The 13181-nt window shown below is 42.8% G+C and overlaps 1 protein-coding gene across 2 annotated transcripts in view; it reads right to left on the reverse strand.

Moving 5' to 3' along the window:
• Nucleotides 1–13181, reverse strand: part of UBAC2 (UBA domain containing 2) — a 194220-nt gene that overhangs the window by 46019 nt on the left and 135020 nt on the right. The gene's annotated exons all lie outside the window — the stretch shown is intronic.

Raw genomic sequence — 13181 nt, forward strand, 5'->3', positions numbered from 1 at the left:
CATATTCAGGTAACCTTTAAATATCTATTAGAATTTCACTAACAGCTGCAAGAAAATGTAGAGATGTATTGATGCAAATAAACCAGGAGAAAGTATATAAATCAACTCAAACCAAGTTACTTCTTATTCAAACCAATTCCTTGAGTGAATCAATGAAAATGTACTGCTGTTCTGGTTGGGAAAAGTTCCCATTAATTATAATAATCACTTGTAATGAAAGGTTCAGAGTGGCTATGTTATGTATATAATATCTATATATACCATATGTACAAGAACCCTAAATTAAAAATGACATGTCTAATCCAGCCATTTGTGACTTTTTTACAATATTTTGCAGGAAATGGAAAAGAGAAAAGAGGTAGGGAGTAAACTAGGAGGCGAATACAGGAGCTACATAGCATAGTTTCCTTACCGGTACAGTAGAACTGTCTTCATCTGAACTTTCCTTTAACCAAAAAAGGTTTTGATTTGGTTCCAAAGAAAAACAATAGCTGTGAATTGAGTGGGGAGCTTCTATGTTCTATCTAAAATATTTCTCCCATCTCAAATAAAAAAGCTTTAACAGGAGACTGTAAACCTCCACCAGAAACTTGTCCATGTCAACTGGAGACTAGTCTATGGCTACAAACCAAGGACATAGGTTTGACATTTCCCATGACTCTCCAGAATATCTGGTAGGTACTATAATGAGTGCACATCCATATTTTGTAAAAAAAAAAGTTACTGCCTTAAAACTGAACATTCTTAAATCAGGTCAGTGGATAAAAGCACAACATTTTTATTAGCCACAAAACAAAAAAACAAACCAAGCGAGGACAGGAAAATCTACATGAAAATGAACATGTGACAAATCCTAGAGTGTGATTAAAAGTATTGGTGTTAACCACAAACAGAATCATGCACATCAGGTTCAAAGAGCAGAGAAATAGGAGTACCTGCACCTCTGGTATCTTAATTCTTGTTTGTTCCAGAAGATGTAGAGTCAACAAGCAAGACTGGCAAGAACTGTCCTGATGAAAGTTTTACCATATTTTCCTTTTAGACCTTTTTAGACCACAGCCTATCAGAGGAATCTTTATAAAGACAGTAAAGTATATAGTAGGGGAAACTCCAGGCAAGTGGAGGGCTGGTGAAAGAGGTACGTAATATCACTTTCAAGCCCGCAATACACTGCTTAGTAGTTATAACAAGTAAAGGAAGAATTTTCTTCAAAGCAATGAGACCACAGTTAAGCAACTTCGAAGTTATTCAAAAGCATAAATGGGCAGAAGAATGTATGCAACTGAAAAAAGTTGTTTAAATGCACACATTTTAAATTCCTCTAACCACTTCCATATCTGTTGTTCTATTTGGTTTTTAGCGTCAACTTATGTCCCCTGTGATTTATTAGCATGGTAACAGACACCGTCTATTAATATCACAGTCTGTCTTATGACATTTTCACTAAGTCTAATCTGAGGAAAAGTTTATCTATTTGCATATTTCCAAAAAGCCTTTGAAGAGTGGAATTATATATAAATATCTTGTGATTCAGTTAGGTTTGGAGTCATATGCACACTTTAATGTCAAGTATTTCTGAAGAACTTCCTTTCCAGCTAGGTCACACAAACTACCATTTTAAAAACAAGAGCTGAACAGAGACATAGAAATTCAGTTACTTTATATTAATATTCAGTGATCAAGGTATAGGTATAGGTTTAATGTCAGATCCATTTAATTGTTAAAAGGCTATTCCCAAAAACCTATGAATAGTCAGGCCCTTACAACTTTTAAAAAAAGCAAAGTCTCTGTGCAATAACTTTTTAGAAAAATTCACTTCACTAAGAGTAAGAAGTATGACATATTTTGGATTTTAAGCTGAATTTATGTATTCAGATTTAGTTTTTGAAGTTTGAACATAAAAAATGACAGCGTTTTCCAGCATAAATTTAAGATTAAACCCGTCCAGGAGCAAATGACCCTTTGCATGTTACAAGGTTGTGGCACTCACAAGTTTCTTATATTTGTATTTTAACACGTAGTCTTTAACATAAATGCTTTCTGCTCTGCCAAAAAAAGGTCAAAGTGTTGTCCTCTTCAAAGCACTGCACCCTTAAGAAAAAGGAAGCTGTGGTTTTTCTTGTTTGTTTGGTAAACCAAACAAAAAAATTCTATGACAAACCACTGCACAGTAGAAAAAAACATATGGTTCTTTTATTAACTGAAACATTTAACATACAACAATTTGCATGCAATTCATTAAGGAAAGGAAAACCAGGGAAAAAAGTAGGTCAATTGATATGTTCACCTTTAGTGGTTTGTGGACAAATAGATTCAAAGAGATTAAGACCAGACAATACTATTAGATGATCTAGTCTGATCACTGGTATAACATAAGCAGATGTATTTCACCTTACATTAAGTCTAATAATTTGTTTGATTAAAGCATATATTCTAGAAGGCTGTCCAGACACCAAGAGAAGAAAATCCACCATTTCCTTTGGTAGTTCAACAGTTAAATGACCAGAATTGTAAAAAAGGTTAGAATGTAGGTACAATTTTAATTTTTCTGGCTTCAATGCTAAATACTAGTTCTTATTAAACCTTTTTCTCTGTTAGACACTTTTCTCCACTAGTACCAAGTATTTTCTCTTTGTAAAGGTACTTACCATATTTACTTGAATACAAGACACCCCCCCAATAATTAGATTCTACATATGGAAAATGTATACATTTGTTATCATTTTCCAGGTATAGAATCTAATTATTGGAGGTTTATCTAGAATTTGTTCTCCTCCCACTGCTATAGCAGGGAAGGTAAATCTGGTGGGTCAGGTAGTCCACTTGCCCTTCCACCCCTCCCCACCACAGCTTTTCCCCTGTAGGCCTTTCCTTACTATCAGGTCCTGCTTTCCCTGAGCATATGGAAGTAACAAGCAAATTTGAAAAGACTGACCTAGAAAGAAACATACCAGCAGTATGCAGCTTTAGCTCAGGTACCCCATAACACACTTTTAAGCAGTACTTTTGTACCTAACTGAATATATTAAAATCTATTTTTATATCTTTTTCAAGGCCAAATTAGTTCCAAATCCAATTGGGCAAAGCCTAAGAGTTGAGCTCTAAAATCTGACTAAACAGAGCTGAATTGTCAAGTCTGTATGGCTCTACCACCATCTTCCCTCCCAGAGCCATTTGTGTTAAGTTTCAAATATACTCCCCAGATCTGAGTAGGCATCCTATGTGCAAGCCTGAAGCCTGGAGCTCTTAGGACTCAGGTGCCCCTTGTCTCCATTGATCTTAGCCAAAAGACCATGACGCCTTTAGCTATATAAGTTGCGTGTATATACATGTATATTACTTTTCCTATGAATGACACTAGTACAAAGCCAAAAGGCTCATAGTTTATTGTAAAGTTCATTGGGCTAGGCCCCAGCAAAGACAATAGCATTTGACCTGATCATGACCCCACAGCTCAACACTGATCATTATATTTGTATACTCCAGATACCACCAAAAAAGTATCTACATGCTAATAAGCTCCTCACCCATGACTGGAACCAGGTGCTTTTGTCACAATTCCTGGCATCCACGAAAAAATTATATGCAGATGAGTCTCATGGCAAATTGGTCTGGCTCCACCTCATGGAGGACAGGGCCACACTAATCATATGTGATAGGTTGAGAGAGGGGTCAACAGAGGGATTCTGGGCAGCTGTTTGAGCTGTTTGAATCATCATTCAGTGATGTTGGCCAGACATTTAAGGCTGGTTAAAAACCAGGACGCAATGAAAATGGGAAAGAAAAGTGCAGTTCAGCTGTGAAAGTGAAAAGGAAGTTGAAATGTATTCAATATAGTGGCTCATCATGACTTTTGAGAGTCAGTGCTGAAGGGGACTGAGCACAATGGGCACTACTAAGTATCTTATTCAGATGGGCTGCACTAAAGAGTGAAAGGACTGGGAAAACTGGTGAGGGAGCTGGGAGGTGGGGAAAGGGAACAGGGAGGGTGGAGGGCACTGAGGTGGTCCTTTGCATAATTGTGAATAATTCGGAATTGGTGTCTCGAGGCAGGCTTCGGCTTCCTGGACAATGACCCACACATTACAACGAGGGACATGCTCAGCTGGGATGGGCTTCACCTGTCCCCCAAAGGAAAGCGTGTGTTTTCTTACAGGTTGGCGGATCTCCTCCGGCGGGCTTTAAACTAGGCTCGTCGGGGGGAGGGGAAGATGAGGGTGGGGGAGGCTGTGGACCACCAAACCAGGTGGCACCCACAAGGACAGCCCAGCCTGAAGAAAGAGAGCTTTGGGAACGTGAAAGACAGGGGGTGGACAGCAATACGGCACAAGTAAGGAACGGGAAGGTTAGAGACAAAAAGCCCTTTAGGACTTGGAGCGAGGGGGTAGCAAAAGCACCAGTCACAGGGCTCAAGTGCCTATATACTAATGCTAGGAGCATGGGGAACAAGCAGGATGAACTAGCGCTCCTGGTTGCACTAAACGACTACGACTTAGTGGGACTGACGGAAACCTGGTGGGATCCATCCCACGACTGGGCGGTACATATTGAGGGCTATAGATTGTACAGAAAGGACAGAGTGGGGAAAAGGGGGGGAGGGGTTGCGCTCTATGTTAAGGAGCAATATACATCAACCCTCATCAAGACAGAATCAAAGGATGAGGAAGTAGAAGGACTGTGGGTTAGGCTACATGGGGGGCAAGGAGAAAAGGATTTGGTGGTAGGGGTCTGCTACAGACCCCCACATCAAGGGGAAGAAATAGATTTGGGGCTCCTGAGGCAACTCTCAGAGACCATAAAAGCTAAAGAGGCGGTGGTCATGGGGGACCTAAACTACCCGGACATCTGCTGGGAGACACAGACAGCAAAGTCCCACCGCTCACGCAGGTTTCTAACCTGTGTACAGGACCTCCACCTGACACAGGAGGTACATGGTCCCACTAGGGGGAATGCCTTACTGGATCTGGTATTGGCAACGGGGGATGACATAGTAGGGGACCTACAGATCGGTAGCCATCTGGGGGACAGTGATCACCTAAAAGTACAATTCAACATAAGGCGTTGAGTGGGTAAGGTAACCAGTAGGGTGAACGTGCTGGACTTTAGGAAAGCTGATTTCAGCGAACTCAGGCGATTAGTGAAGGATGCACTGCAGAGTAGTAGTTTTGAAATGATGGGAGCCCAAGAAGGGTGGCTGTGCCTTAAGGAAGCTATCCTTCGAGCACAAAGCGAGACGATCCCCGTGCGAGGTAAAAGAGGGAAAGGGGCCAGGAGGCTTCCCTGGCTGACCAGAGAAATCCAGGGCAGACTAAGGGCCAAAAGGGGAGCACATAAAAAGTGGAAACAGGGAGAGATCACCAAAGAGGAATATACCTCTTCTGCTCGTGCTTGTAGGGAGGCAGTTAGACAGGCCAGAGCTACCATGGAGCTGAGGATGGCAACCCAAGTAAAAGACAATAAGAAATTGTTTTTTAGATATATAGGGAGTAAAAGGAAGGCCCAGGGAGGAATAGGACCCCTGCTAAATGGGCAGAAACAATTGGTGATGGACAGAGGGGACAAGGCTGAACTCCTCAACGAGTTCTTCGCCTCAGTGTTCCTAAGCGAGAGGCATGACAAGTCTCTCACTGGGAGTGTAGGGAGGCAGCAGCAAGGCACCAGACTTCCATGCGTGGACCCTGAGGTGGTGCAGGGTCACTTGGAGGAACTGGATGCCTTTAAGTCGGCAGGCCCGGATGAGCTCCATCCGAGGGTACTGAAGGCACTGGCCGACATCATTGCAGAGCCACTGGCGGGAATATTTGAATGCTCGTGGCGCACGGGTCAAGTCCCGGAGGACTGGAAAAGGGCCAATGTGGTTCCCATTTTCAAGAAGGGGAGGAAGGAGGACCCGGGTAACTATAGGCCAGTCAGTCTCACCTCCATCCTTGGCAAAATCTTTGAGAAAATCATCAAGGCTCACATTTGTGAGAGCCCGGCAGGACAAATTATGCTGAGGGGAAACCAGCACGGGTTCGTGGCAGGTAGATCGTGCCTGACCAATCTAGTCTCTTTTTATGACCAGGTCACAAAACGCCTCGACGCAGGAGGAGGGGTGGATGTCGTATACTTGGACTTCAGGAAGGCCTTTGACACGGTATCCCACCCCATACTGGTGAACAAGTTAAGGGGCTGTGACTTGGATTACTGCACAGTCCGGTGGGTGGAGAATTGGCTGGAGGGTCGCACCCAGAGAGTTGTGGTGGATGGGTCAGTTTCGACCTGGAAGAGTGTGGGCAGTGGGGTCCCGCAGGGCTCGGTGCTTGGACCGATACTCTTTAATGTCTTCATCAGCGACTTGGACGAGGGGGTGAAATGTACTCTGTCCAAGTTTGCAGATGACACTAAGCTATGGGGCGAAGTGGACACGCCGGAGGGCAGGGAACAGCTGCAAGCAGACCTGGACAGGTTAGACAAGTGGGCAGAAAACAACAGAATGCAGTTCAACAAGGAGAAATGCAAAGTGCTGCATCTAGGGAGGAAAAATGTCCAGCACACCTACAGCCTAGGAAATGACCTGCTGGGTGGCACGGAAGTGGAAAGGGATCTTGGAGTCCTAGTGGACTCCAAGATGAACATGAGTCGGCAGTGTGACGAAACCATCAGAAAAGCCAATGGCACTTTATCGTGCATCAGCAGATGCATGACAAATAGGTCCAAGGAGGTGATACTTCCCCTCTATCGGGCGCTGGTCAGACCGCAGCTGGAGTACTGCGTGCAATTCTGGGCGCCGCACTTCAAGAAGGATGCGGATAACCTGGAGAGGGTCCAGAGAAGGGCCACTCGTATGGTTAAGGGCCTGCAGGCCAAGCCCTACGAGGAGAGATTAGAGAAACTGGACCTTTTCAGCCTCCGCAAGAGAAGGTTGAGAGGCGACCTGGTGGCTGCCTATAAGTTCATCAGGGGGGCACAGAAGGGAATTGGTGAGTATTTATTCACCAAGGCGCCCCCGGGGGTTACAAGAAATAATGGCCACAAGCTAGAGGAGAGCAGATTTAGATTGGATATTAGGAGGAACTTCTTCACAGTTCGAGTGGCCAAGGTCTGGAACGGGCTCCCAAGGGAGGTGGTGCTCTCCCCTACCCTGGGGGTATTCAAGAGAAGGTTGGATGTGTATCTAGCTGGGGTAATGTAGGCCCAGCACTCTTTCCTGCTTATGCAGGGGGTCGGACTCGATGATCTATTGAGGTCCCTTCCGACCCTAGCATCTATGAATCTATGAATCTATGAATCTATGACAGTTAAAGATGATGGTGACTGGCAAGCAGACATATTGTGCAGTTTTGTAACAGGAATGAGTTTTGTAACTGTAAAGGTATGTTTTGGACTGTCCAAGCTGTTACAAGACAAGCTGGTAAAGGTATAGAGGAGAGGGGGGTTATAGATGTATATTTTTTGCCAAAAAAAAAAATCAGCATTTTTGGCACCAGGGAAGGGTGTCAGAGCTTGCTCCAGCCTCTTGCAGTACTGGCCTGGTATTGCAGTACCTCTAGGCCTGGTGTTTGTTCCCTCCTGGGGAAGCAACTGCCCTTCTTAAGGGCCATAAAAAGTCTCCCATCAGCATTTTTGGCACCAGAGGAGCAGGTTGTAGCTTCTTTTGGCCTCTCTGAGTGCTAGCCTGGTATTGCAGTACCTCCATGCCAGTGCCTGTTCCCTCCTAGAGGAACAACTTCCTTTTTTCTAAGGGCTACACAAAAAAGGTTCCCATCAGTAAGTATGCCCCATATGGGCTATGCATTTTATAGTCATACTCACCACTGGCTTTACATGCCAATTTGGCAGCAGCTTAATGATAGATCATGTATTTAGCGAGGTTTGCGTATCTGATAAATGCAAGATAAATGGCTTTTCCCCACATGTTGACTGGGGAAAAAACCTTATATTTGAGTAAACAATTCTTATATATTTCCTTCCTTTCCTCCCAACCCTTATACTCACTGTTATTAAAAAACTTCCCAGTCAAATGAACATGCTGTCTTTGGACTCTGTGGCCACAGTCACATATACAGGGACATGCAGTTTGTGGTGCCATAAACTTCATGCCTTGCATGTTAAACTATGTGCCACACTGCTAATCTGCAGCACAGGGGCTTAATTTGCTACCAGGATTTCCCAGTAGAAAAAAAAAGGGGCATGATAAAAAAAAAAAGCCTGGCAAAGCATGAAAAAGTAGTGTGCATCCAGACACACATACAGACAAGGGAGAAAGCAGCCCAGGGCTCCTGCCTTCCTGCTCCTCCATCTCCATGCACTTGCAGAGCCCCCACCCTGAGGCACACTGTACCCCAGCCAGCTATGGAGCAGCTGGCTGTGGCACAGTGTACCTTGAGATGGAGGAGTATGCAGCCCATGGCTGGCTGCTCCCCTGTCTCCACATGCCTCTACAGCAGACCCACCCCTCCTCTTCCCCTGTGCTGAGTTTTCCCCATCTCCACGTGCCACTCCCTAACTGGCTGGGTCGCAGGGTGCCTCAGTGTGGGGGCTGCCTTCTGGCTAGCCTCACACTGAGGCACCCTGTACCCCAGCCATTTTCTCTCCCCCTGCCCAACAACACATACACCCTGGCCAGAAGTGAGGAGTAGCTTGACACAGCAGTTTACCTGAAGCAGGACAACTTGTCTCTCACCAAAGCCCATGGGCAAGGGCTAGTGATATGGCACAAAGTAGTACCACAAATTTGTGTTGGTACTATTTGTGCCACTGCAAGCACACACCTCTGGTTGTCTGGGCGCGACCCATCAGTGATACTCCTGCATTATCAGGTAGAATCACTACTGGAAGATCTGACTCAACCTGTTTGCACGATGAGGAATGAATGCACTGATTCTCTATATACTCAGTACATTCCTAATCTGCATTTAAGACCATAAGTGGAAGATCCTCCAAGACAGTGGGGGTGAACCTTTGTAGCAGGTGTGGTACAAATTAATTTTGTACCCTTCCCAAGTGACAATCTTTTTCCCTTCCTCTGCCCAATCTGTTGCTCAGCTTTCTGCTTCTTTCCCTACATGCCAGCTTGTTGCCTGTCCCCTCCCTAAACTGCCACATGCCACAACCAAAGGCTACCTGTGACACTTGCAGCACCTATGCTGCAAGTTTGCTAGTTACTTCTGTTCTAAGACAAAGCAGAACATGATCAACAAACCACATGCTCATGACTCCCTTACATAAAAACCTGTGATCTGTTTAACATAAGCTTTCTCAATTTCATATTTAGAAGGATAGATTTTTCCTTTCCTTTCAGTTTTTTGGATCCAACTACAGCAATGCCTTGGTTACTATATTGTTTCCTTGTAAGCAAGAGTGTACGTACTAGAGATTTTTTGGTAGTGTTAAAAGTGATGTTGTAGTCATGATGGTCCAGGAATTATGAAAGAAGCAAGGATTTTTTAGAGTGTTATCTTTTATTAGATCAACTATACAGCTGGGATATAATTAGACAAGCTTTTGAATGCAAGACATTTTATTTCTTAGGGTAGTTACTAGTTATCTTTTATTGGACCAACTTTGACTTGAGGAAGAACATCTTATATTCAAAAGCTTGTCTATATCCCAGCTACAGAGTTGGCCCAATAAAAAGATATCTCCCTAAGAAATCCCTGCCTCTCACATAAAGGACAGACACACACATACGATAGTAGGAGCACATTTTTTCACAGAACTATTCCTTTTCTAACCTCATTATTTTTGTGCACAAGGGAAATCTATCAAACACCTTTAAAAGGCAAACTTGGGAACAAAAATTCCTAAGTTGGCTGGACACTATTGGTGTTCAGTCTTTGGTTCCTAATGATTTTATGACTCATTATAATCTACCCGATTCCTGAAATTCTTCCTACACACTTTAGGTGATAACAATTCTCCTTCCTTTTGATAGGTCTTGATCTCTCAGTAATCGAGCTTTTTTTCTTCCATTAATTGTTTGCCTGATACTCCTGGGCATTTCTTCCACCTCCAATTTTACAGCTTTACCTACTGTCCTTAACAATCACTGTGCTTACTTTCCTCCTTAGACCCAAAGAAAAATGCTTTGATTATCCCAAATATACAGTTGGTCCAATAAAAAAAAAATATCACCCCACACCTTTCATTTTCTCCAAAATCAACTGTTTTAATAGTTTTATACCTTTCTCTCACATGCCATTCCTGTTTCCAGGTGTTCTGTTTCAACCAATATTCTATTTAATTGTTTCATTTATCTGATTTCTCTTATTCCACTAATACTTCCTTTCATACTCCATTATTTCTTACAGTTTCTCTTTTACATCTTTGTTCGAGTTCATGAAGCTAAGCAACCAGTGTACTGCTCTAACTCCCTGACAGACAATACATTCAGAAACAAGGGATCAAATGAATCATTCTTTATTGTTTAGAAAGTAGTATTGATTTAGGAAAATACTTGCATACCTGTATAACTTTAAACAAGTGAACGATCCTACTGACTTTAGCAGGAACATTCAAATGTTTAAAAGTTACACACACATGAATCAGGTTAAAAAACGCATATGCTTGACTTTAATGAGATTTTAAAAAAACAATATATTTTGGCTCTTTTCTGGTTTCTGAGACTTGGAGATGCATTTTCCTTAAACCCTACTTAAAGATGAAAGATGAGATTCTCATGTAACCTCTTAATTTGTACAGCTGACTTGAAGAAATATTGTGAAGTTTATGATACATTTAAGAGAGTTGGCAACACTGCATATAAGCATTAAGTATTCTCCTGAATAAGGGCCAGTAAGGAGACAAGCCAAAAAAGGGTTAGTATGGTACACAGTTCCATGGTAGCCTATTTTAAATTCTTCCATCAGGTAAAATGAATCTTAGCATCAGACCTTTAACTATAAATCATAACATCCGCACTCTGCTCCATCCGTACGGTATAAATGAAATATACTTGCATCAGTTTTCATTGTATTATACATAGCAATGTGCAATACTATTTAACTTTGGAAAAAAAAGAGTTCTATTCTGCTTAGACAAAGCTAGGGCCCATGGAGACATGAGTGTGCCTGGTAAGTGCTGGCAGGGCTCAGTATAGGGATCTGACTAAGTTAAATTAGGGATAACACTGATTAAGATCTCTCCAGGACTCTGGGGCAGTAATCCACCATACTAAAACATTTTCATCAAGACAGAGTGTAGGTGACACACTGTGGGGGAAAATAGAAGGGCTGGAGTTGGACAGGATTAGTGTGACCAGCAGGGGCGCCACAGCCACCCCACCACTCCTGCTACAAAAAGACATAGAAAAAAGGGAAAAGCCAGAAGGCTGGAGAGCTTCAAAGGACAGGGTAACTGTGTTCATTTGTACAATATGAATGGGAGTGACAAATGCCCACTGTTCACAATTGGGAAGCCAACACATCCAAGATACTTTCTGAAGGACATTATTAAGCTGCTTGTCAGTTATAACTGTTCAGAAAATGCCTGAATGACAAGTGACTTGATCATCCACTAGATGAACAAATGACATTATCAGTTTAGTATCTAGAACACAGATTCTCTATCAGGGTACCCTGGGGGCAATGGGCAAATCTAATATTTTGAAAAGGTGGGTGCAGATGATGTGGCAAATCTATAGATGAGCTATGCTGTATTCCTCTTGTTATTTAGGAATGGAATGACATAAAGCCAAAAAATGATATGAAAGAGTCTAATGAATAAATGATGTTCCACTTCCTGCAACATGACCAAAAAGGACTTTGTAACTTCCAGGGCCTAGGATGAGGACTTTTTCCTGTAAGAAAGCCAAACCAAGAGAAAATACTCAGCACTTCAAATGCTGCAAGACCTGAGAAATGAGCTTGAGTCAAAAAACAATGTTGCACTATGGCAATAATGTTACTACCAACAAGTATCTACTATGGTAAAAATGTAGCTAGAACTCCATTCAGAAGGGAACTTTCTTACCTTCATTTCGCTTTTCCTTCCTGGTTCTCTTTCCTTTCTGGCTCAAGTAAAAGATCACAATTATCATGTTTGGCAGGAATATGAGCACTGTCTAGTCATAAAAGCACCGCATATAGGTGTCCAATGCCAGAATCTAGGATTATTTAGGATCAACAGTTATGAAAGTGCAGAATTTGGCAAAGGCAACATGAAAAAAACAAATTTCAAAAGAATCCTCCCAGGCTGGTTAAGTATTAAATGTTCAAGAGCCAGTAGGGCACCAAAGGTCCAGTTTGTTGACACCTATTGGAGCACTTGAAAAAAGTATTAGGTAAAGAGATGAAGGGGATAAAAAGGGTGCCAACACCCTCTCAAGTCTGAGGACTTAGGAAAGCAGAATTTTTCCAAGCCCAAACTAAAAAGCATGACAAGAAAAGAGGGTAAAATAGAAATAAGATACAGTAAGATGCATAATAACAAGGGGGTCAAGAAGTTAATGCTATAAGCACCTGGCCACAGCAGCAAGCTAATTAAAGTGCCATGTACCATCAACGTATTTGAGAAAATAAGGACAAGGAATTGTACATAGCTTTTACCTCATCAGTGTGTGTATGTGTGTGTGGCGGGGGGAAGAATGGGGATTGAGTGGAAAGAAGGGAAGGGGAAAAGATTCAGAGATGTGAGACTGTAACACACACTATGGCCACTGCTAAGGCAAAAATGTCTTCAGTTTCAGCCAAAGGGTTGAGCATACACACAGTAACAACGTCACTGGACACAGCCTCAAATCTGGAGTCTCAGTCCAACAGCACAACTGCTCATTCCAGGCTGCCACCCTCTGGTTAGCCACCCAGGCTGGTCAAAACTGGTGTAAAACCTTCAACAAAACCTAACCCTCCACCCCCACACCCTGTCACCAGAGTAGCAGGCTGGGGTCCATTGACCCTTTACTTCCCCCAGTATAAACCACTGAACTGGAACAGAAAATGTAGGAGCACAGCTTAACTTGATCCCAGACCACTTGCTCTTTCCTCTAGCTTCTGAGCTCTGACTCCACTCTCTACTTGATCTCCTGGCTTCTTGACTCAGCTTGCTCTCTGACTCCACTCTCTGCTTGGTCTCCAGTTTCCTGATTCAGCTCGTTTTTAGACCCCACTCTTGGACTGCCCACAACCCAGTATCAGACAATGTATATGTACACAGTTACCTGAAGAAGGTAAATCCTTATATCATAAAGTCCAAATCATAGG

This window comes from Crocodylus siamensis, chromosome 1 (genome assembly GCF_052110815.1).
Source record: "Crocodylus siamensis isolate JL-2025a chromosome 1, ASM5211081v1, whole genome shotgun sequence".
Taxonomy (NCBI): Eukaryota; Metazoa; Chordata; order Crocodylia; family Crocodylidae; genus Crocodylus; species Crocodylus siamensis.